The sequence below is a fragment of the Canis lupus genome, chromosome 19, assembly GCF_003254725.2.
Source record: "Canis lupus dingo isolate Sandy chromosome 19, ASM325472v2, whole genome shotgun sequence".
Lineage (NCBI taxonomy): Eukaryota > Metazoa > Chordata > Mammalia > Carnivora > Canidae > Canis > Canis lupus.
The window spans coordinates 20,340,538-20,361,107 of NC_064261.1; the positions used below are offsets into that span (position 1 = coordinate 20,340,538).

The 20,570-nt window shown below is 47.6% G+C and overlaps 2 pseudogenes; both read left to right on the plus strand.

Annotated features, from left to right (window-relative positions):
* LOC118351466 (integrator complex subunit 4-like) overlaps positions 1 to 20,570 on the plus strand; it is a 217,047-nt pseudogene that overhangs the window by 120,991 nt on the left and 75,486 nt on the right.
* Positions 9,347 to 12,299, plus strand: LOC125753003 (integrator complex subunit 4-like; annotated as a pseudogene).

Here is a 20,570-nt window from a genome sequence, read left to right on the forward strand (position 1 = left end):
CGGAGCATTGTCTCACGTGCTTGTCGGCCATGCCTAGTCTTCCTCTGTGACATTTCCATTCATGTCTCTTGCCCGTCTTCCGGATTGGATCGTTGGTCTCTTTGCTGTGGAGTTGCAGAAGTTCTTCAGAGATCTTGGATACTGGCCCTTTACCTGACAGGGTCATTTGCACATGTCTTCTCCCACTCTGTGGGTTGGCTTTGAGTTTTGTCGGGTGTTTCTTTTGCTGTGTGGAACCTGCTCATCTTGGTGAAGTCCCAGCAATCCTTTTCTTCGCTCTTGTTTCTCTGGCCTTCGTGGCTGATGTCATTTCTACGAAGTTGCTGTGGCCCAGTTCAAGAAGGGTGTTGTTGCCTTTGTCCTGCCCTCGGATTTTGATGGACTCTTGTCTTGCAAAATTGAGATCCTTCATCCATTTTGAGTTTATCCTTGTGTATGGTGTGAGAGGAATGGTCCAGTTTCATTCTTCTGCGTGTGGCTGTCCAGTGTTCCCAGCAGCATTTATTGAAGAGACTGTCTTTTCTTTTTCCCCGTGCATGGTCTTTCCTGCCTGGCTGAATATTAGTTGCCCATAGAGTTGAGGGTCCACCTCTGGATGCTCTCTTCTGTTCCATTGATCGGCGTGTCTGTTTTTGCGCCAGTATCCCACTGTCTTGCCCGTCACAGCTTCGTGGCACAACGTGAAATCCGGCATTGTGCTGCCCCCGCAGTGGTTTTCTTGGCGACTCTTCCCGTGGCCGTTCGGGGTCTTTTCGCATTCCACACCAGCCTTCAGAGGACTTGCTCCAGCTCTCTGAAGAGAGTCCGTGCTATTTCTGACAGGGATTGCATTAGTTGTGTATATTGCCCTGGGTCACGTTGACATTTTCCCCAATATCAATTCTTCCAACCCAGGAGCGTGGAACCCTTTTCCATCTCTTTGTGTCTTCCTCAGTTTCTTTCCGACGTGTTCCACAGTGTTTCAGGAAGCCATCCGGCCCTAGACTTTTGTGTCCTGGGAGGTCTTTGATGATGACTGCTTTAACTTCCTCCCTGGATATTGACCTGTTGGGGTTTTCTGTGTCTTCCTGTTCCGTTTTTGGTAGTTTGTGGTTTTCCGGAAATGCGTTCGTTTCTTCTCGATTGCCCAATTTATTGGCGTATAGCTGCTCAGGATGAGTTTTTCAGATCGCTTGTATTTCCTACGTGGTGGTGGTGATCTCTCCTTTCTCATTCATGTTTTTGTTAATTGGAGTCTTTTCTCTCTTCTTTTAATAAGGCTGGCTTCATGGTTTTTCTCTCTCTTATTGGTTCTTTCAGAGGTCCACCACCTGGTTTTGTGGATGTGTTTCCTCAGTTCTTCTGCTCTCTATTTCATTGAGTTCTGCTCGAATTTTTATTAACCGTCGTCTTCTGCTGGGTGAAGGTTTCATTTGCTGGTCCTTCTCCAGCTCCTTTAGGTGCCAGGTTAGTTTTCGTATTTGAGTTCTTTCCAGTGTTTGGATCGATGCTTGTATTGCGATGTCTTTCCCCTATTTGGGACCGCTTTTGCTGTATCCCAGAGATTCTGAACGGTTGGTTGTATCTTCGTTCTCATTGGTTTCCGTGAATTTTCTTAATTCTTCTCTAATGTCCTGGTTGACCCTTTCACCTTTTAGCAGGATGGTCCTTAACCTGCACGTGTTTGAAATCCTTGCAAACTTCTTGTGGTTGAGCTCTAGTTTCAGAGCATTATGGGCTGAAAATATGCAGGGGACGATCCCAAAGTTTTGGTATCGATTATGACCTGATTTGTGACCCAGTATGTGGTCTCTTCTGGACAAAGTTCCACGTGCAATTGAGAAGAATGTGAATTCAGTTGCATTTGGATGTAAAGTTCTGTAAATATCTGTGAGATCCACCTGGTCCACTGTATCCTTTAGTGCTCTTGTTTCTTTGGAGATGCTGTGCCTGGAAGACCTGTCAATTGCAGAAAGCGCCGCATTCGAGTCTCCAAGTAAAAGGGTATTATTATCTAAGTATGTCTTAACTTTGCTTAGCGATTGATTGATATCCGTGGCAACTCCCACATTCAGGGCATAGATACCCACGATCGTTAGTTAGGTCGTCTTGTTGGATAGATCCCTTACGTACGATCTAGTCTAGTGATTGTGTGAGGTTTCCCACATAGAGTGTCATGTCCTCTGTGAAGAGTGAGAGTTTGACTTCTTTGCCGATCCGGACGCCTTTTTTTTCTGTTTCGGAATGTCGCTGGGAAAGCGAGGACCACTACTATTCTGCCGAACGAGAGTGTTGAGGGTGGACACCCTGTCGTGTTCCTGACCTTAAGGGAAAAGCTCCAGGTTTTTCCCAATGAAGAGCACGTTCCCTCTCTGGGTCGTTTGTACATGGGTTTTATGGTAATTGAGGTTTTTTTCCCAGGTTGCGTACCCAGCAGAAGGTTTTCATCATGAAAGGATGGTCTATTTGGTCAAATGCTTTTTCTGCATCTATTGAGAGAATCCTACGGTTCTCATCCTTTGTTTCATTAACGTGGAGAGGGAAGGAGAGACAGAACTGGAGGGATGGACAGACACAGGGAGGGGGACACAGACAGGGAGGGAGAGATAGGGATGGGGAGGGAGAGACAGCGAGATGGTGAGGGAGAGACCGAGACAAGGAGGAAGAATGAGGAAGCGAGGGAGAGAGCCAGACATGGAAGGAGAGTCAGAGAGACAGGGAGGGAGAGACAGAGACAGAGACAGAGAGACACCGAGAGCCCGGGAGGGATACACTGAGAGACAGGGAGGAAGAGTCAGAGAGAAAGGGAGGGAGACTGAGACACAGAGAGGGGAGCACAGAGACAGGATGGAGAGAACGAGACGGAGTGAGAGACTGGGAGACACGAAGGGAGACACACAGAGACTGGCAGAGAGACAGAGACGCAAAGAGAGACAGAGACACAGGAAGGGAGAGTCGGCGAGACAGGGAGCGAGAGTCAGAGAGAGGGCGGGAGAGGAGACGGGGTGGGGGGCAGGGCGGGGACAGACTGAGATGGGGCAGCGGGGAGAGACAGACACAGACACAGGGAAGGAGAGTCAGAGAGACAGGGATGGAAAGACAGAGACAGCGAGGGAGATACAGAAAGACAGGCAGGGAGAGGCAGGGAAACAGGTAGGGAGACACCGAGAGCCTGGGAGGGAGAGACCGAGACACAGAGAGAAGGAGGGTGAGATCTAGACACCGTGGGAGAGACAGAGAGGGAGGGAGACCGAGAGACAGGGAGGGACAGACCCAGAGACAGGGAGGGAGAGACCGAGAGACCGGGAGGGACAGACCGAGAGACAGGCAGGGGGAGACAGAGAGACAGGGAGTGAGAGCCAGAGCCATGGAGGGAGACCGAGATACAGTGAGGGAGAGGCCGAGAGACAGGATGAGAGAGACAGGGATGGAGACACACAGACAGGGAGGGACAGATGGAGACGGGTGGCGAGAGACAGGGATGGAGAGACCGAGGCAGGGAAGGAGAGACAGAAGTGGAGGGATGGACAGAGACAGGGAGGGAGAGATAGATAGAGGTGGGCAGGGAGACGGAGAGAAAGCGAGGGGGAGACCGAGAGACAGGGAGGGAGAGAGAGATGGAGACAGGGAGGAGTGACTGAGACGACGGGGGTGAGAGATCGAGATGGGGGAGAGACACAGGACAGGGAAGGAAGGATCCAGAGACAGGGAGGGACAGACAGACCAAGAGACAGAGAGGGAGAGATGAGACAGAGGGGAGAGACCAAGGTGCAGGGAGGGAGACCGAGAGACAGGAGGGGAGAGTCAGAGACAGGGAGGGAGGAGACAGCGAGACAGAGACAGGATGGAGAGAATGAGACAGGGAGGGAGACAAGTGAGAGTCCGAGAGACAAGAAGGTAGGCACAGAGACAGGGAGAGAGAGACAGCGAGGGACAGGCCATGATAGGCAGTAAGAGAAGAAAGACTGGGAGGGACACGGAGACTGGGAGGGCGAGGGAGAGAGAGAGAGATGGGGGTGGGGGCAGAGGCAGAGAGACTGGGAGGGAGACAGGGCCAGACCGGGAGGGAGAGCGAGGGAGACAGTGAGGGAGAGACAGAGACCGGGACGGAGGGACAGGGATGGAGACACAGAGCCAGAGAGAGGCTCCGTGCCTCCGTGAGCAGGTGTCCCTCGGGACTGAGCCGGGGCGCAAGGCCTCGGCCCCGGCGCCCCGACTAGACTAGCGGGGGGAGGCAGAGGCGGTCTCGGGTCCCCTGTAGGCTCCGCGGAGGGCGGGCCTCTGTGTGGCAGGTCTGCGGGGGGCGTGGCGGGGGCGGGGCGGGAGCTTGCCCAGGCGCCTGACCCCTAGCGTGACCTGAAGGGGGCCGGGGCGTGGCCGCAGGAGGAGCTGTGCCCAGATGCGGCGACCTGGGCACGGCAGGAGGTTGCGCGGCCGCGCCCCAGTCCAGGCCCGCGGTTCCCCGCGGTTCCCCGCGCTCCGGGCTCGCGGCAGCGGCTCTGCAGGCCTCGGCCCCCGGCGCGCAGGTCAGCGTGGGCCCCGGGAGGCGTGACGGGCCCCGGGGTGGCTGTGCGAGAGGCATCTGGCCCTCGCTGGTGGCGCGGCGGGTGCCTGGGAGGGACCGGAGGGGGACAGTGAGTCTTGGGGGCCGCATGGAGGCGCCCCCGTGGCGAGCCCGGCGGACACCCTTTGGGCCGCCAGGGTGCCGGGCAGAGGGCTGCGCGGGGGAGGAGTGGTGGCACCTGTTCTCGGAGGGGGGCGGCGGCGGGGCCTCCTACGTGTCAGGTCAGGTCTCACAGGAGCGGCTCAGGGAGGGTGTGGGGCCCCTCCACCGGGGCTCGGGGAGGTGCCGCCGAACCCATCCGCGGCTGCTCAGAGGGGTTAGGATGCAGGCACCTTGCAATGTCAGGGCAGGGCCTTGGGGCGGTGGCTTGAGGGCCTGGGCTGCTGGTCCCCCCCAGGCCCCCCAAGGCCCTTGGCTGTTCCTCCTCCCCCCACCCCCTCCCCGCTCTCAGGTCCCTCCCTAAGCTCCCCAGCCTGGCCGGCAGCATGCCCCCTCCCCCTTGGTCCCTTTCAGGTGAATATGGCTACCTCTGAAATTGTTGAATTTGAAATCGTTCCCTTTCTGCACATCCTGTCCAGTATTTGTGGTTTCCTGTCTGGCCAATGTTCCCCATTCTCACCGGTGTAAGGTGGGATTTCGTTGTGCTTTTGACGTGTGTTTCCCTGATGGAAATAACAGTGATGCGGCGCATTTTCTCATGGGCTTGTCGGCCACGTCGACGTCTCGCTCTGTGCCATTTCGGTTCGTGTCTTTTGCCCATTTCCGGATTGGATGGTTGGTTTCTCTGCTGTTGAGTTGAATGGGTTCTTTAGAGATCGTGGATGCTGGCCCTTTATCTGACGGGTCATTTGCACGTAGCTTCTCCCATTCTGGAGGTTGTCTCTTGGTTTTGTTGAGTGTCTCTTGGCTGTGCGGAAGCTTCTCATCCCGATGAAGTCCCAATAGTTCATCTTGCTTTTGTTTCTGCCTTCACGGGTGTATCTTGCAAGAAGTTACTGTGGCCAAGTTCGGGAAGGACGTTGCCTGTGTTCTCCCCTAGGGTTTTTGATGGAATCTCATCTCACATTTACATCTTTCATCCATTTTGAGTTTATCTCTGTGTATGGTGTGAGAGAATGGTCCAGTTTCATTCTTTTGCATGTGGCTGTCCAACGTTCCCAGCAGCCTTTAGTGAGGAGGCTGTCTTTTTTTCCAGTGGATGGTCTCTCCTGCTTGGTCGAATATATGGTCCTGACCGTAGAGTTGAGGGTCCACTTCTGGATTTCTCTCTTCTGTCCCATTGATCCGTGTGTCTGTTTTTCTGCTAGTAGCACACTGTCTTGATGAGCACAGCTTTGTAGCACAACCTGAAGTCCGGCGTTGTGATGGCCGCCAGCTGTGGTTTTCTTTTCTAATATTGCCCTGGGCATTCGGGGTCTTGTCTGATTCCACACTAATCTTCAGATGATTTGTGGCGACTCTCTGAAGGGAGCCTTTGGTATTTTTGATGATAGGGATTGCAATCAATGTGTAAATTGCCCTGGGTCAGTCACGTTGACATTTTCCCATATATGAATTCTTCCAATCCAGGAGCATGGGATAGTTTTCCATCTCTTAGTGTCCTCCTCAATTTCTTTCAGATGTGTTCCGTGGTTTTTCGGGTAGAGATCCTTTAGCTCTTTGGTTAGGTGTATTCCTGGGTATCTCATGCTTTTGGGTGCAGTTGTCACTGGAACCGACTCCTTAATTTCTGTTTCTTCAGAGTCATCGTTGGCGTATAGAGAGGTGACTGATTTCTTGGCATAGATTTAGGATCCTGCCACGCTGCCGAATTTGCTGTATGAGTTCTACGATCTTGGGGTGGAGTCTTTTGGGTTTTTCCGGTACAGTACCATGCATGCCATCGTGAAGAGGGCAAGTTTGACTACTTCTTTGCCAATGTGAATGCCTTTTATTTTTTCTGTCGCTTGATTGCTGAGGCCGAGAATGTCTAGTAAGTATGTTGAGAAGACGTGGTGAGGGTGGACATCCCTGTCTCTCGTTCCTGATGTTCGAAGAAAGGCTCCCAGTGTTCCACAATTGTGGATGATAATTTGCCACGGGCCTTTTCGTAGATGGATTTGAAGATGCTGAGGGACGTTCCCTCTATCCCTGTACTCTGAAGGGTTTGGATCTGCCATGGATGCCGTATTTTGTCAAATGCTTCCTCTGCGTCTCTTGAGAGGATCATCTGGTTCTTGTTTTCTCTCTTGCAGATCTGATGAAGCCCATCGAGTGTTCTCCGAGTGCTGAAGCAGCCTTGCACCCTGGCGATTAACCCCACTGGGTCGTGGTGAGTAACTTCTTAATCGTGTCCCGTCGGATCCTGTTGGCTCATATCTTGTGGAGAAGGTGTGCGTCCGCCTTAATCAGGGACATCGGTCCAGCATTGTCCCCTTTTGGGGTCTTGGGTTTTGGAGTTAAGGTGATGCTGGCCTCCAAGAACGAGCTTGGAAGTATTCCATCTCTTTCTATCTTTCGGAGCAGCTTTAGTAGCATAGGTAGTCTTTCTTCTTGAAGCGCTGGATAGAATTCCCCTGGGAAGCCATCTGGCCCTGGACTTTTGTGTCTTGGGAGGTTTGTGTGTTTGTTTATAGGTTTCTTTCTTATTGGAGGTCATTTTGCCAACATCGAGTGTAACTCCCCCAGTGTTCATCGCATCAAGTGCCCCCCTCTGTGCCCGTCACCCAGTCACCCCGCCCCCCCGTTCCTCCCTTTTTCCACCCCTTGTTCATTTCCCAGGGTTAGGAGTCTCTCCTGTTCTGTCTCCTTCTCATCTCCCACTCATTTTTTTCTTCTTTCTCCTCTGTTCCCTTTCACTATTTTTTTCATACTCCCCAAAAGAACGAGACCATAGAATGTTTGTCCTTCGCCGACTGCCTTCTTTTTCTTTGACTCAGCCATAATACCCTCTGGTTCCATCCACATCGAAGCAAATGGTGGGTGTTTGTCGTTTCTGATGGCTGAGTAATCTTCCATCGTGTACAGAGACCACTCGCCCTCCTTATCCATTCATCTTTCGATGGGCACCGAGGCTCCTTCCGCAGTGTGGCTATCGTGGGCATTGCAACTCGAAACCTCAGGGTGCACGTGTCCCGGTGTTTCCCCGCATCTGTATCTTTGGGGTACATCTCCACCAGTGCACCCCCATGCTGGATCGCAGGGCAGATCCGTTGTTACCTCTCTGAGGCACCTGCACACGGTTTTCCAGGCGTGGCTGCATCAGGTCACATTCCCACCAGCAGTGCAAGAGGGTTCCCTTTTCGCCACATCCTCGCCGACCTTCGCTGTTTCCTATCTTGTTAACTTCACTGCAGTGCAGGTGTTCCTTTGGCATGTGGTGCTTTTGCCATTGATGTGGGCATTGCGGAGCATTGTCTCATCGGCCAGTCTTCCTCTGTGACTCCATTCATGTCTCTTGCCCGTCTTCGGATTGGATCGTTGGTCTCTTTGCTTGGAGTTGCAGAAGTTCTTCAGAGATCTTGGATACTGGCCCTTTACCTGACAGGGTCATTTGCACATGTCCTCCCACTGACAGGGTCATGTTTCAGCTTCCCCTCTGTGTGGTAGCTTTGTCGGGCTCTTGTTTTCGTTTGGAACCTGCTCAGTGGCCGAAGTCGGTTGCTTCACTGGGCTGTGGCTGCTCTGTCATGTGGGATGGTTCCCGATTGCATGCCCCTTGGCATGGTGTTCCTCCTTTGTGGCCATGGGTTGAGGTCTTTTTCACATTTGAAATACATTATTGATATTTGTTATGGTGTGAGAGGAATGGTCCAATTCTTCTGCGATGGCTTAGTGTTAGCAGCATTTATTGAAATCTGTCTCTGATTTTCTTCGTGCATTTTTCCTAGTGGTGAAATTGTTCAGTATCTGTCCCCTCACAGCTTCTCTTCTGTCCATTGTGGTGTTCTGTTTATATCACTGTCCGTTATCTTTTGCACAACAATGACATGCTTTAGAACCCTGAAGATTTCCCTGGTGTTTTTTCTTTTAGTGTCATACATTTCCATTTATTGGACCTACTGAATCATCAGTTACATGTTTGCTTATTTTACAGGAAGGGCCCATTTTCTTTTTTTTTGAATTTTCAATTTTTTTCCGAAATTTCCATTTCTTTATGATCTTCCACAGAGAGAGGAGAGTGAGAGGCAGAGACACAGGCAGAGGGGAAAGGCTTCCATGCCCGGGAGCTTTGATGTGGGATTTAATTCCGGGTCTCCTGGATCGCGCCCTGGGCCAAAGGCAGGCGCCAAACCGCTGCGCCACCCAGGGATCCCCAGAATTTTTAATTTTTTATTGGAGTTCAATTTGTCCACATATAGCACAACACCCAGTGCTCATCCCGCCAAGTCCCCCCTCATTGCCCATCACCCAGTCACCCACCCCCACCCACTTCCTCCTTTTACTAACCCTTGTTTGTTTCCCAGAGTTAGGTGTCTCCTGTTTTGTCACCCTTTGTGATACTTTCCTCATTTTCTCTCCTTTGCCTTTATTCTTTCACTAATTTTTATATTTCCCAAATGAATGAAGGTATCATTTCTGTCCTTTTCCGTGACTGTTTTACTCAGCATAATACCCGGGACAGTTCACCCCAATGTTTATAGCAGCAATGTCCACAATTGCCAAACTGTGGAAGGAACCTCAGTGTTCGAAAGATGATGGATCAAGCTTGGTTGGCGGGAAGTCTGGCGGCTCACCTAATGTCGAGTGTTGACGAATTCACTAAGGAGGTCCAGCAACAACAGGAGGAAATTGCAACCTTGTGGTTGCGATTGACAAGACCAAGTAAATCTGCAGCACTCCACGTAGATCTGTGTAAAGCTCCCTTCCCAGCGGATGCTTTGCAGTATCTACTCCAGTTTGCCAGAAAGCCTGTTGAAGCAGAAAGTGTGGAAGGAGTAGTTAGGATTCTCTTGGAACATTATTATGAGAGAATGATCCATCTGTGAGACTGAAAATTGCATCATTGTTGGGTTTATTATCAAAGACTGCAGGATTTTCACCAGACTGCATTATGGATGATGCCATTAACATCCTGCAGAATGAAAAGTCTCATCAAGTCCTTGCTCAACTGTTGGACAGCTTGCTTGCAACTGGCACCAGACTCCCAGAGAATCAAGCTATCCAGATGGGATTAGTTGATGTAGCCTGCAAGCACCTCACAGATACGTCTCATGGTGGAAGAAATAAGTGCCTGCAATTACTTGGCAATCTTGGCTCTTTGGAGAAAAGTGTCACAAAAGATGGAGAAGGCCTAGCTGTCAGAGATGTCCAGAAGATGATAGGGGATTACTTCAGTGACCAAGACCCACGTGTCAGAACAGCAGCTATAAAAGCCATGTTGCAGCTTCATGAGAGAGGACTGAAATTACACCAAGCAATTTATAATCAGGCCTGTAAATTGTTGTCTGATGACTATGAACAAGGGCGCAGTGCTGCAGTCCAACTTATCTGGGTTGTCAGTCAGCTCTATCCTGAAAGCGTTGTCCCCATTCCTTCTTCTAATGAAGAAATTCGCTTAGTTGGTGATGCATTTGGAAAAATTTGCCCCATGGTCAATGATGGCTCCTGGGTGGTTCGAGTTCAGGCTGCAAAGCTGTTGGGCTCAATGGAACAAGTCAGTTCTCATTTCCTGGAGCAAACACTCGACAAGAAGCTCATGTCCGATCTCAGGAGAAAATGCACTGCACATGAACATGCCAAGGAACTTTACAGGTCAGGAGAGTTTTCCAGTGGCAGAAAGTGAGGAGGTGATGCTCCCAAAGAAGAAATAGATACAGGAGCTGTGAACTTGATTGAGTCAGGAGCTTGTGGAGCCTTTGTTCAGGGATTGGAAGATGAGATGTATGAGGTCCTCATTGCTGCTGTGGAGGCTCTCTGCGTGCTGGCCCAATCTTCACCTTCTTTTTGCGGAGAAGTGCCGCCCTGATTTCCTGGTTGACATGTTTAATGATGAAATTGAGGAAGTACATCTGCAGCCCATACACAGCATGAGAAAAATTTCTAATAATATCACTCTCCGAGAGGATCAGCTTGACACTGTCCTGGCTGTGTTAGAGGATTCATCCAGAGATATTCGAGAGGCTCTTCATGAACTTTTATGCTGTACTAATGTTTCGACTAAAGAAGGGATTCATCTTGCACTGGCGGAACTGCTGAAAAATTTAACCAAGTACCCTACTGATAGGGACTCTATATGGAAGTGCTTGAAGTTTCTGGGAAGTCGGCATCCAACCCTGGTGCTTCCCTTGGTGCCAGAGCTCCTGAGCACCCATCCATTTTTGACACAGCTGAACCAGACATGGATGAACCAGCTTACATTGCAGTTTTGGTTCTTATTTTTAATGCTGCTAAAACCTGTTCAACAATGCCAGCACTGTTCTCAGATCATACCTTCAGGCATTATGCCTACCTCTGAGACAGTCTTTCTCATCTTGTTCCTGCCTTAAGGTTACCAGGTAGAAAACTAGTGTCATCGGCCATTTCTCCCGGTATTGCGCCCCATGAGGACCCGTCCCATCAGTTCCTGCAGCAGAGCTCTGAAAGGGTGTACAGTCTTCAGAGCACCGGAACCCTCAGGGAACCCAGAAGCTGCTGGAGTTCACCATCCAGGATCTTCAAAAACTTGGAGAACTTCAGTCTGAACTAGCAGGAGTCGCTGCTAGGAGTTCTCGGCTACCTATCTTTGGTGTCAGCTTCTTCTCCTCAAGGCCTTGCAAGAAAAGCTCTGGAATGTGGCTGCCCCTTTATATTTGAAGCAGAGTGACTTGGCCTCCACAGCAGCAAAACAGATCATGGAAGAGACCTACCAAATGGAGTTCATGTACAGTGGTGTGGAGAATAAACAGGTGGTGATTATACATCACCTGAGGCTGCAGGCCAAAGCCTTGCAACTTATAGTAACAGCACGGACTACTCGAGGAGTTGACCCCTTATTTGGGATGTGTCAAAACTTTTTACAGGAAGTGGACTTTTTTCAGAGGTGTTTTATTGCGGATTTGCCCCACCTAAAGGACAGCTTTGTGGACAAACTTCTTGACCTTATGCCCCGACTCATGACATCCAAACCTGTGGAAGTGGTCAAAATTCTACGGACCATGCTGAGGCAGAGCACCTTCTTGCACCTCCCCCTTCCAGAGCAGATCCACACACTTCAGCCAGCATCATTGAGCCAGCAGGTGAGTCAGACAACCCCTTGCAGTTTACATCTGGATTGGTTGTGGCCCTGCATGTCGATGTGACCCTGGAAAATGTCCAGGACCCTCAGAGTGCTGTGAAGGTCCAGGTCTTCTATCCAGATGGCCAGGCTCAGATGATTCATCCTAAGCCGGCAGACTTGCAGAATCCTGGCCCAGGGCGCCACCGGCTTATCACTCAGGTGTACCCCTCCCATACTGCCTGGACAGAACCATGCCAGGTGGATGTGAGGCTGCTGCTGGCCTACAACTCCAATTCCCGCATTCCCAAATCCCCCTGGATTGACGGTGGCGAAGTGTCACCCCAGGTGGAAACCAGCATCGAGGGCACCATCCCCTTCAGCAAGTCTGTGAAAGTTTCCATAATGCCCAAACCTGCAAGGCGCTGAGTCACAAGCATTGTGTAGAGCTAAAGCTGAGAAAGACCTTCTTAGGTAGCAGAGTGAGCCCGAAGCCTAGAGCACTTCACCTGGAGCCGGCGTATGGGCATGAGCACCATCACCCTTATCGTCTCATCTGGTATCAAACACAAAATAAATTATTTTGCATTAAAAAACAAAAACCTTCAAGTCCACACCTCTTCCTTCCCTGACTCCCCCCACCACCTCAATAAAGTTGAGAAAACAACAACAACAACAACAAGAATCTGTGGTCTATGATACAATGGAATATTACTCAGCCATTAGAAACGACAAATGCCATGAAAGGAGAGTGATGTTTGTCTACTTGTTGGGTTCATGTTGTTGTACGTGTGTGTGCAGCCAACCAGCAGTGCTCATTATGTACCAGATCATCTACTAAGAATAGTCTTTTACCCAAAACCAGGAAAGAGGAGAGAGAAAGAACTAGTTTTGAGAGCTTTTTGATTTGGAAAAAGCATTACAAAAATCACGATTTTCATTATACAGTAAGGGAGTAGCTTCGTCTCGTGAAATGAAGACCACTTTGTATTCCAATTTAATTTCTTGAATTTCTTAATTGTTTCCTTTTCTTTTTGGTTTTTACTGACATTCAAAAACTGAAAAACTTCTAGCTCATAACTTTGTTGCATTTCTAGGTCCTTGCAGCAACAAAAGGAGATTGTCATATTAGGACTAGAACTTTAAGTGAGTCCTAAAGTATTGGAAGAAAATTCTAAAATATACATTGAGGTTCTACAAGGAAAAGATTGAGTTTAAACAAAAGAGCCTGAGCTAATTCTTCCAGAAGGTTTGTTACTTTGAATTCAGAGCCCTTTTACAAGTATATTAGAAAAATAAGTAGTCCCACAGTATCAGTCGATTCATGTATAAATGAGAAGAGGGCTAACATTAATGAAACTACCTCTAAAGTAGTTGACTGCCAAGCTGATTGTTAAATTGGTTATTATGGAAACAGGAGAACCAACTCACACACTTAGAAATGAGGTCCCAGACTGGAAGCACTGGTAAATGTAGCTGCTCATAATCTAAGTTAAATAATTCCTTGACAATCTGAGTAGATCTATATCATCATGGTGGTCTTATATGTAATTTAGGGTGTTTAGTAGGAAATTATTGAATGGACTTCATGATTCTCTAGAGCTTATTTTTGAGAGGTGCTAGTGAATCAGGAGGAAAAAAATAAATGCTCAAAAAGTCCTATTGCCATCTTACACATTTGGGGAAACTGTAAGAATATGTCCAAAGAATCTTGGTCTTCAATACTTTTATATACAGTAATAACTAACACCATAAAATAGCACTTATTTAGATAGAATTGATGGTAGACGTGGCAGTACTACATCCTTTTCTACAATGTCTGAGTGTTTGTAGTACTTAAGACCTTTCCATCAGGCATCAACATTAAATATTGAATACCTCTAGAAAGTGTGAAAATAATTTTGTCTTTGGAAGTAGTTAACGTGCAGTTTTTCCGTGTGTCCCATTGGACTTTTCTAGTGATGATTCTCCTAGGATGCTTTATCAGTAGGTGTCTGGATTTTATGGACTAAAAAGCTGATATTTTCTTTTATAATTGAAATCTGTAAATTATCTTTATACTTAATTTTCTATGTCCATTCATAGCAAAAAGTAAGCAAAATATCCCAAGACAAAGAATGATGGTTCCCCCCACCAAACCTTGAGCATAACCGTTGAGGAACAAGAACTGTCGGAGATCTATGTGTGTGTATCTGTACATACATCCATGCATACATGGCAAGATTTAACAGAAATCACAATTCCGACATCATCTGTGGTTTATGTCACAGCTCTTCTCTGTCGTCAGCCTCTGTTTTTCTCTTTGGGCTTTCGTTGAAAAATACTCAGCCTCATATCTTTTGCTCTGAGACTTTAACTGTAATCCTTGAATTCTTAATTTCAGTTCAGAAACCCTAGTCGTAGAACTCATGAGTCTCCAGATTTCCATGACTGTCACCAAAAATTGAAAATCCTATAGGTTTGCCTTTTTTTTTAAACTAAAGACTTAAAAGCAAGAAAAGAAAAAAAAATGCTTCTTTCTGTCTTGACAAACATGAGGGAAGAAACTGCAAACAGGAATACAGGTGGAAGCAACTCCTTCTGTAGCCTCCCTTGTACTTTTAAAAGAGTTTTGTCATGGGGTTAATGATGGAGAAAGTTGACAACAGGCATTGTATATGTCTGCTGTTCGCAAACTGTATTGTGTGACCGTATTTTTTTCCCAGTCATTGAAAGGATTCTCCCAGTGTGATACCTCTTAATTTAAAGAAAAAGTGTTTTTTTCTCCTGTAAAATAGTCATCATTTGGAACTGGAGGGTATTACGCTCAGTGAAGTAAGTCAATCGGAGAAGGGCAAACATTATAATGTCTCATTCTTTTGGGGCATATAAAAATAGTGAAAAGGAATAAAGGGGAAAGGAGAAAAAATGAGTGGGGAAATAGAAAGGGAGACAGAACATGACAGACTCCTCACTCTGGAAAATGAACAAGGGGTGGAAGAAAAGGAGGTAGGGTGGGGGTGTGGGGTGACTGGGTGACGAACATTGAGGGGGACACTTGATGGGATGAGTGCTGGGTGTTATGCTATATGTTGGCAAACTGAACTCCAATAAAAAAATCATCATTATTTTATGACATTTATAAAATGCAGTAAAAGATAAGGAAACCATCCTGAGAGGCAGGATGCCTCTCTCATTTGGCCAGCTTTTTAACATGTTCTACTTATTTTCCTCCCTTATTATTTAAGGCTTTTTGTATGTATGCACTGTCTTTTTTATTGGCTATATTTTGAGGAAGAAGCTCTTCAATTTACAGGTGCTGTATATTTTATAGTCATAAATTCATTGATTTCTAGAAATACACATTTGCTTCCATGTATCCATTAGAGTGCAACAATCCTGAACTCCTAGGGATTTTTCACTGATGAAAGTTGTTTTTATACTTCCCTGTTGTATTGAAGCAGGTCTGAAGACCAGGAAGAAAGCTGACTAGTGATCTGAATTGCAAAATGTTGAGAACTAACCAGTGGGTTGTCATGGTGCCTAATGACTCTTGTGTGTGTGTGTGTGTGTGTGCCTAATGACTCTTAAGTACAAAGGAAGTTTATTAATTATTTGAAGTAAAGACAACACAGTCATTTGTAGGAGATCCTTAGCTAGAAAGTTTTAATATTCTTTGAAGAAATCAATACAACCAAACCTTAGAAAGTTTTAGAAGTTACCAAAAAATCAAAACCTGAGCTGCAAAAAAGAAAAGTCATGTATCTGAGGTGACAAACGTAAGGGAAGCAAGCAAGTGCAGGAAAGCTGGAAGCTCTCGATTGGTTGTGGCCACAGAGAGTTTGGACAAGACAGCAGGATGTGCCACTTTTGTTTTGTAGGGAAGTGTCATTTGTGACCGTCATATTTGTAAATGGGTTTTCCGTTGGTTTTGGCGGCAACAATGTTTGCCACTCCTCTGGTCTAACTGGACCGAGACATCCCTCACTTCTATTACCGCTAGTCCATGTGTGCAGTGCTGTTGGTTGGCTTTGGAAATGTGAACTTTGTGGATAAAACAGGGAAGTTTCTCTGGCATCGAGTGGCACACAAGGCTCTGTAGGGATGGTGTGTGTGCATGCGTGCGCATGAGATACTCTCATAACAGGAAATATACAGTACTCAATTTCATCAACAGTAGCTCAAATTTAGTTACTGAAACAGGTTTCAATGAACATTGTATTCTCTGCTTCAGGTTTTTGTAGAAGTGACAAAATTGGACAGTGTAATACCGTAAAGAACTACAAATTCACTAGAATATAGCTGACCTCCCGCAACGTGGGGATTAGGGGTCCGACAGCATCCCCCAGCACAGCTGAAAATCCACGTATATTTTGATTCTGCCAAAACTTGACTGTTAGTTAGTAGCCCACTGTTGATTGGAACCTTACCGATGATATAACCAGTAGATTAATATGTATCTTACAATGAAGTGAGCTAGGAAAAGAAAATGTTATTAAAATCATAAGGAAGAGGGGCGCCTGGGTGGTGCAGCCATTGGCTCCGGGCGATGCCGTCAGTTAAGTGCCTCCTCTCTTGGATTTGGCTCAGCTCATGATCTCATGGTCTCTGGATCAAGCCCTGCATCGGGACTCATGCTCAGCAGTGAGTCTACTTGGAATTCTCTCCTCTGCCCTCCAACTCGTGTACACACTCTTTCTCATTCTCTCTTAAATGACTAAATCTTAAAAAAAGAAAATCATGGGAGTAAAGACATCTATGGTGCTATACTGTATAAAGAAGTGGACCCATACAATGCAAACACATGTTGTTCAAGTAACAACTGTACTTTACTATATATATATCCCACTTATTAAACTGTGATCATTAGACAGTCATCAGCAGTTGTCCCTAAGGCTAATGAGCTTTTTTTCTCTCTCTCTCTATCCTAGTCTGCAGAACAGGAATGCTGCCCTCTCTACTGCATTAGCAGGAAAAGATCTCTGAGGGCAATTTAGAAGACCTGGTGTCTGTTTTCACGATTGCCCTTTCCAGCTGGGTCACCTTTCCTCACTCCATGGGGCCTTGTTCTGTTATGTGTGCTTGAATAGCAGACAGTCGTCAACCAGTCTCATACAGTATAATCTAGTTGGAAATCTCTGAGCGCAGGACTTACAGACAGCCAACCCGCCCCGGATCCCCTGCCCTGCGTGCCCGCTCTTCGTGGTGCTCGCCACCTTGTGACATGTTACAGATTTATTCAGTCATTGTCTCTTCCACCTGCGGAGGAAGACCAAACCCTGTGGATGGGCAGTCGCCTGATGTGTTTTGCCCATCAGGGCTTTACATGCAAATGCAACTGAATTCACATTCTTCTCAATTGCACGTGGAACTTTGTCCAGAAGAGACCACATGCTGGGTCACAAATCAGGTCATAATCGATACCAAAACTTTGGGGATGCGTCCTGCATATTTTCAGCCCATAATGCTCTGAAACTAGGTCAACCACAAGAAGTTCAAGTGATTTAAACACGGCAGGTTATAGATCCATCCTCTAAAAGGTGTAAAGGGATCAAACCAGGACATCAGAGAAAAATTAAGAAAATTCACGGAAACAATGAGACGTAAGATACAACCAACCGCTCAGAATCTCTGGGATACAGCAAAAGCGGTCCTAAATAGGGGAAAGACATCGCAATACAAGCATCGATCCAAACACTGGAAAGAACTTAAATAGCAACTAACCTGGCACCTAAAGGAGCTGGAGAAGGACCAGCAAATGAAACCTTCACCAGCAGAAGACGATTGTTAATAAAAATTCGAGCAGAACTCAATGAAATAGAGAGCAGAAGAACTGAGGAAACACATCCACAAAACCAGGTGGTGGACCTCTGAAAGAACCAATAAGAGAGAGAAAACCAGGAAGCCAGCCTTATTAAAAGAAGAGAGAAAAGACTCCAATTAACAAAACATGAATGAGAAAGGAGAGATCACCACCACCACGTAGGAAATACAAGCGATCTGAAAAACTCATCCTGAGCAGCTATACGCCAATAAATTGGGCAATCGAGAAGAAACGAACGCATTTCCGGAAAAACCACAAACTACCAAAAACGGAACAGGAAGACACAGAAAACCCAACAGGTCAATATCCAGGAGGAAATTAAAGCAGTCATCATCAAAGACCTCCCAGGACACAAAAGTCTAGGGCGGGTGGCTTCTGAAACACTGTGGAACACGTCGGAAAGAAACTGAGGAAGACACAAAGAGATGGAAAAGGGTTCCACGCTCCTGGGTTGGAAAAATTGATATTGGGAAAATGTCAACGTGACCCGGGGCAATATACACAACTAATGCAATCCCTGTCAGAAATAGCACGGACTCTCTTCAGAGAGCTGAGCAAGTCCTCTGAAGGCTGGTGTGGAATGCGAAAAGACCCCGACGGCCACGGAAGAGTCGCCAAGAAAACCACTGCGGGGGCAGCACAATGCCGGATTTCACGTTGTGCCACGAAGCTGTGACGGGCAAGACAGTGGATACTGGCACAAAAACAGACACGCCGATCAATGGAACAGAAGAGAGCATCCAGAGGTGGACCCTCAACTCTATGGGCAACTAATATTCAGCCAGGCAGGAAAGACCATGCACGGGGAAAAGAAAAGACAGTCTCTTCAATAAATGCTGCTGGGAACACTGGACAGCCACACGAGAAGAATGAAACTGGACCATTCCTCTCACACCATACACAAGGATAAATTCAAAATGGATGAAGGATCTCACATTTTGCAAGACAAGAGTCCATCAAAATCCTAGGGCAGGACAAAGGCAACAACACCCTTCTTGAACTGGGCCACAGCAACTTCGAGAAATGACATCAGCCACGGCCAGAGAAACAAGAGCAAGAACAGGATTGCTGGACTTCACCACGTTGAGCAGGTTCCACACAGCAAAAGAAACACTGACAAAACTCAAAGCCAACCCACAGAGTGGAGAAGACATGTGCAAATGACCCTGTCAGGAAAGGGCCAGTATCCAAGATCTCTGAAGAACTTCTGCAACTCCACAGCAAAGAGACCAACGATCCAATCCGGAAGACGGCAAGAGACATGAATGGAAATGTCAGAGGAAGACTAGGCATGGCCGACAAGCACGTGAGACAATGCTCCGCATCACTGGCCGTCAGGGAGATATGGTCAAAGCACCACGAGATCCCACCTGACACCGCGACTGCGGTGAAGCGTTAACAAGATAGGAGACAGCGAAGGTCGGCGAGGATGTGGCGAAGGAACCCTCTTGCACTGCCGGTGGGAATGTGACCAGCAGCCACGCCTGGAAAACCGTGTGCAGGTGCCTCAGAGAGGTAACAACGGATCTGCCCTGCGATCCAGCATGGGGTGCACTGGTGGAGATGTACCCAAAGATACAGATGCGGAAACACCGGACACGTGCACCTGAGGTTTCGAGTTGCAATGCCCACGATAGCCACACTGCGGAAAGACCTCGGTGCCCATCGAAAGATGAATGGATAAGGAGGCGAGTGGTCTCTGTACACGATGGAAGATTACTCAGCCATCAGAAACGACAAACACCCACCATTTGCTTCGATGTGATGGAACCAGAGGGTATTATGGCTGAGTCAAAGAAAAAGAAGGCAGTCGCGAGAAGGACAACATTCTATGGTCTCGTTCTTTTGGGGAGTATGAAAAATAGTGAAAGGGAACAGAGGAGAAAGAAGAAAAAATGAGTGGGAGATGGCAGAAAAGGGAGACAGAACAGGAGAGACTCTAACCCTGGGAAATGAACAAGGGTGGAAGAAAGGGAGGAAGCGCGGGGCGGGTTGACTGGGTGACGGGCACAGAGGGGGCACTTGATGCGATGAACACTGGGAAGTTACACTCGATGTTGGCAACATGACCTCCAATAAGAAAGAAACCTATAAACAAACACACAAACCTCCAAGACACAAAAGTCCAGGGCCAGATGGCTTCCCAGGGAATTCTATCCAGCCCTTCAAGAAAGACTACCTATGCTACTAAAGCTGCTCGAAAGATAGAAAGAGATGGAATACTTCCAAGCTCGTTCTGGAGGCCAGCATCACCTTAACTCCAAAACCCAAGACCCCAAAAGGGGACAATGCTGGACCGATGTCCCTGATTGAGCGGACGCACACCTTCTCCACAAGATATGAGCCAACAGGATCCAGAGGACATGATTAAGAAGTTACTCACCACACCCAGTGGGGTTAATCGCCAGGTGCAAGGCTGCTTCTCGGAGAACACTCGATGGGCTTCATCAGATCTGCAAGAGAGAAAACAAGAACCAGATGATCCTCTCAAGAGAGCAGAGGAAGCATTTGACAAAATACGGCATCCATGGCAGATCCAAACCCTTCAGAGTACAGGGATAGAGGGAACGTCCCTCAGCATCTTCAAATCCATCTACGAAAGCCGGTAGCAAATTATCATCCACAATGGGAAACACTGGGAGCCTTTCTTCGAACATCAGGAACGAGACAGGGATGTCCACCTCACCACGCTTCTCAACATACTACTAGACATCTCGGCCTCAGCAATCCAGCGACAGAAAAATAAAAGGCATTCACATTGGCAAAGAAGTAGTCAAACTTGCCCTCTTCACCGATGGCATGCATGGTACTGTACCCGAAAACCCAAAAGACTCCACCCAAGATCGTAGAACTCATACAGCATCGGCAGCGTGGCAGGATCCTAAATCTATGCCAAGAAATCAGTCACCTCTCTATACGCCAACGATGACTCTGAAGAAAGAGAAATTAAGAGTCGGTTCCAGTGACAACTGCACCCAAAAGCATGAGATACCCAGGAATACACCTAACCAAAGGAGTAAAGGATCTCTACCCGAAAACCACGAACACAT